We start from the raw sequence: 5,481 nt of genomic DNA, 5'->3' as shown, positions 1-5,481 counted from the left end.
GGATGAACACAGCAGGCCAAGCAGCATCATAGGAGCAGAGAGGATGCTGCTTGGCCTGCTGTGTTCATCCAGCCCTGCACCTTGTTGTCTCTGCTGTTGCCCAAGTTTCTTATGTTACAACAACAATTTATTTCTCTGCTGTGAACTTTGCCGTGAACCTACAACACTGTCCTGTGTGCTGACATTGCTGTCATAAGTGATCATGTCTAAATTCTCAATTCATCTGTTGCAATGGTTCTAAGCTCTTGCTCCTTTTAACCTTTCCTATTTCTCTGCAGAACTTTGTACAACCAACGTGCAAATATTGTGGAGTTTTTCATCATCTTCCAGCAGATGCATTTGCAGCTGCAAACTTTAACCTTTTAAAGGAATTTTTATATTGCAGTTTTCACAGCTAGCAATAGGCAAAAAACATAACTCCAGTGCAACATTGTGGAATACTGAAGGGAAATACGAACTGTGTTGCATTTTGCAGCGTAAAACATTCTGCTGTAACTCAGTTAAGTGTGTTCGGTTAGCTTGCTCCACCCATCTACACTGCTGATGTAAACCTTCTCCAGAGACTCTTTCAGGTCTGTCCTGAAACAGTCCACCATCAGATTAAAAGCATCTTGCTTTGACATTCATTCACATTATCATCCCCCATCTTGTGTGGAGGAGACGAGCTTTCCCTTAAAATCCCATCACAGTTGTTCAGCTGAGGTAAAGACTTTCACATGTGAACGGAATCCATGATACAACGTGCTAGTGCTGTAACGTCCTGTGCCATTGTGATACTTTTTCCTGGAGTACATGCTTATACTTTAAAAGTTGCATTAACCTCATATGAGGTGATGAAAGTGCAGAAACAATAATAAGGCTGGCAATAAGATAGTATTAACTATTGTGTAATAGTAAATGCCATGAACACAGGAATTCAGTGTTTTAATGGCACATGGAATAATGAAGTTACAAAATCAGAAAATTGCTGGAAAACTCAGCAGGTCAGGCAGCATCTGGGGAGATCCTTCTTCAGTTCTGATTTGCTGCCTGACCTGCTGGATTTTTCTTGCAATTTCTGTTTTTGTTTCTGATTTCCATCATCTGCAGTTCTTTAGCATTTTGGAATCATGAAGTATGTGGAAATTAAGCTGAAGGATCGTCATAACATAGACTTTTTACCTCTGGAATATGAATTCAATTCCAGCCCAGACTAATGGGCTACATATCTGTTTATGCTCAGTGTAAGGAATCACTGGGCAGTTAGTTCAATCTAAATCCAGGTAAGTGCAAGCCTAAAGCACAAACAAGTATGGTCCTAAAACTTTTTCGAAGAAATAATTAGGGCTTTTGGCCTGAAAATTTGTGCTGACAGATTTATGGCCACTGTTGTGGTGTGTTTGGAAGCACAGAGGGCATTTATTCATGGAGGAAGATGGTGTATAAGCTCCCTGCTGTCTTTCCTGCCTCTGTTAAAATTAGTTTGGAGGTGGAAAGGCCCATGGTTGAATATTCCATCCCACCAGCCAGTGTTGTCTGTAAATGACTCATTAACCAGCACTGAAGGGCCTGATCTCACTGCTGCTAGTATAGCCAGCTGGAGGCAGGTCTGTGTTATATAGGGACTATGACAAATAAACTGGTGTTAGTTGATTATCATCTGCTGGAAGTGGGTGCGGGTGAAGTTGGGGACAGTGGGGGAGTGTTCCCTTGTGCAAAGGTACTCAGTGCCTGATTGGGAACCCAGCATCAGGAAGGCTGGTGGCCTCCACAGAGTAACTCCCTTGCTGTTTTTCCTGATTCCACTCCCCTACAAGCTCAGTCCTACAAACTCCCTCCCTCCATGACTTAGCTCAGTCCGGAGCCACTTCCCGATCCTCAGCCTTGAGCGGGTGTCATTCCCACAGCAGCTACCATCTCCCTGGTGAAGCCAGTGAGTTGAAGGGTTCCTGGCCTCTGTTTGGCCAGCAACTCCTGTTGGGCAGCATTTCCATCCTTAATTCCAAGGAATACCTGTAAGTGACCACTTATGCTGATGGCATGTCCAGAAGAGACAATGCAAGTCTCTTGCCAGCTCTCTAATTGGCAAACAAGACCAATGATGTCTCCATAAAATTACCCCCATGTGTACTATAATGAATCCTCAAGTTCAATTTGATTGCTTAGAAATTGTGTAGCTTAATCTAATGCTTCACTTGTGCTATTTTATCATTTCTCTGTAAAGTGCTACTGTATACAAATAAATCCCATATGCACAATATTTGCAGATTTCACAGCAATGTGCTATTCATCCTTAATCGAATTCTATTAAAGGCACTTGATAAACTTGATGGTCTTGTAATTTTGGACTTACTGAATGATTTTGAAAACTATAGTGTTACCATTCCATCTCTATCGCTAGTCACATCGATAATTAATCTCTGCGATGAAGTGTAGATAGTATTATTATATTTTAAGATTGAGGTATTAAAATAGAGGCAGATAGATGTGGGTCAGTTCTTTGAAGGTACGTCATTTTTTTAAATGAGTCAGAAAATCACTTGGAATAGCAAACTGTTCTGAGAAGGCACATGACTTCAATCAAGTGCCTGACAGACCTCTGTACTGTTAATTACTGAGAGCTAAAATTTAACTAGATTGTTCAATTATATAAAAGGTTCATAAGATTAGCAGTGCTTAGTTCTATATTGGAGCAATAAGTGAAATGGAAATGCCATGTGATCGAAAAAATTATAATACTTCAATGTGTTATGAGGGAAACTAATAAACTATAGGGGCTCTTTTGCATATTTACAAGGCATGCTTCATGTACACTTACAAGACAGTTTAGAGCTACACGTACAGACTTTGAGAACTAATCAGTACAAGATGAAGTTACAGCATCTACCATCCATGGAATCAACTGTAGTACCATAATGCACAGGGTTCTACCTGTAGTTCACAGGGTTGTCCTGTGAAAGATCAAGGATGGCTACAACATAGTTGCCCTAATACCATGAATGGTGTGGAATGTGATGAAAGGACGGAGATAAATGAGCTAATGAGGACCTTTCTCAGTAATACTGCTTGTACGGATGTATCTGTGTTTTAAATTTCAAGAACCAGTATGTGGCAGTCATTTTTTTTAACAAGTTAATCTTGTAATCTGAAAATCTATCTTTCCTGATGGTTGGTACCTATAAGGTGACAACGTTCTGATCTACATCGAACATAATTGTAGAGTCATGGTACATGTTCAAGTCTGTGGCATTTTTGTAAACAAGAATTTTTCGTGATGTGGAGGTGCTGGTGTTGGACTGGGGTGGACAAAGTCAGAAGTCACACGAGACCAGGTTATAGTCCAAAAGGTTTATTTGAAATCGCAAGCTTTTGGAGCACTGTTCCTTCATCAGGTGTAGGATTTTTCAGATTAAAGTTGGTCAAGACAAATTTAGGGCACATGGTATTCATAAATATATAGAGACAGGTTATGAATAGAGTTGTTTACATTTAGACACCAACATGCAGAAAAAAAGTTAAGGTCTGCCATGGACAAATGATAATATGTTTAATAACAGGGTGACAGAATCTGGGTATTTTGGCCATCAGTGGATGTAAATGTCAATATTAGCAACTTTATGCCTTGGGCTTGCTGTGAATTTTTGTTGGGTGGATTAAGGCAATCAAGTGTCTCAATTACAGTCTCGTGAGGATTAAATGGAGTTTGCCAAGAATAAGCTATTACATAGTGCAGTGGAGTCAGCTCATAAAGAGGGTGCACATATTCTCGTGCTTTTTATCATTAGGCACCATCTATATATTACCCATTTCAGGTTAACTTGTCTCTCACAGGTAGCAAACCTGGAGAGATGACAGTCATCATGATTTATTCAACTAAACAATCAATTTGGCAGCTTCCAAACTCCATCTTTAATTAATCTATTATGTTATTATCCTGGAACCATCTTGGAGAGAAATAATTCTTACTTCCCAATGTTTTCAAATGAGCTTGTGTCTGAAAAGCACCACAAATGACGAGTATTTTGTAAGAGGTTCTGACCTTAGATACGCTGACGATCCACTTCCTTTTTTTGGCACATCACCTTTTCTGTGGTGCAGCTGTTCCTTCGTGTTGACATTGACCCATAACAGGTCGACATTGATGGTTTTCTGTAACTAATAACCGTGAATGCAAAACCATCTTCTAGTATTGGAACAGACCAGTCCAAAAGCTTGTGTCGTTTTGACTTTTAACTTTGGCTGAGGTATCTCTTCGAACAAAATGCTAATGCCTCATACAATGTCCACCAGAAAATAGTCTATTTTTTTAACCAAAATTATAAAACTGGAGGGTCAGTGTAGATTTTTAACTTTAAATTTCATCACTATCAAATGTTCTTTTTTGTTCATTTAAAAATATTTTAATTTGAGGTCTGATTTAATACTCTTTTGATTTGGTTATTTCATTTAAACAGACAATTTGCTTCTCTGACCTGGGTAAAGAATTTTGTTGATCATATGCTTGTGTAGTCCCTGACTGTGCTCTGGGATAATCTGCCACTTTGACAGCTTATGTCAGGTTGCTTGCTACAGTTGTCATGTCATCACTGTGAGATGTTTAATTCTACTCAGGTTCTGTACATGCCTGGGATGATAGATAACTGATGTGTGTGTAAGTATCCTAAATTTACAACTCATTAATACGAGTTGACCTTGCAAGAATTGGCCTTAACCAAACAAGTTGCACCTACTCTGCTATTCAACTCAGTAGCTGGATGATAAATGGGTGATAATCATTGGCATTTGCAATTTTCTATGTTTCCATTTTAAAATATTTTCAATATGGTATTCTGGATGAAGATTTTAATGACATGTCAGAAACATCTCATAAAATGTTAGCAATATTTACAGAGTTTGCCAATATGCACAATCACTTTTCATGATGTGCATAGAAAAGGTGAATAGCAAAGATCTTTTCCCTAGGGTGGGGGAGTTCAAAACAAGGGGGCATATTTTTAAAGTGAGAGGAGAAAGATTTAAAAGGGACCTGAGGGTCAACTTTTTCACTCAGAGAGTGTTTTGTGTATGGAATAAACTGCCAGAGGAAGTGGTAGATGCAGGTACAGTTACAACACTTAAAAGACATTTGGACAGGAGTATGAATAGGAAAGGTTTAGAGGGATATGGGCCAAATGCAAACAAGTGAGAGTATTTTAGTTTTGGGAAACATGGGAAGTATGGATGAGTTGGACCGAAGGGATTGTTTCTGTGCTGTTTCACTCTATGACTTCAAACTTTGAAGTTCTGTCCCCAGTAAAACATTTATTTTCACCCACTTTGATTGTTTCCACTGGTGTGAACACTTAACATTTGTTCCCACAAGTTCGAGACGATTTGAAGCCATCATCTTAATTCTACACTTCTGCCACTCATTCGGTACCATTTCCTGACCATCATATCAGCTGGAACGAGACTCTTGGCAAACTTAGAGTCATACTCTCTAACACAAAGACTGCCTACTTA

Source organism: Rhincodon typus, chromosome 11 (genome assembly GCF_021869965.1).
Source record: "Rhincodon typus isolate 14 chromosome 11, sRhiTyp1.1, whole genome shotgun sequence".
Classification (NCBI taxonomy): Eukaryota; Metazoa; Chordata; class Chondrichthyes; order Orectolobiformes; family Rhincodontidae; genus Rhincodon; species Rhincodon typus.
The sequence above is the reverse complement of the archived record's forward strand: the minus strand, read 5'-3'. Positions refer to the sequence as shown.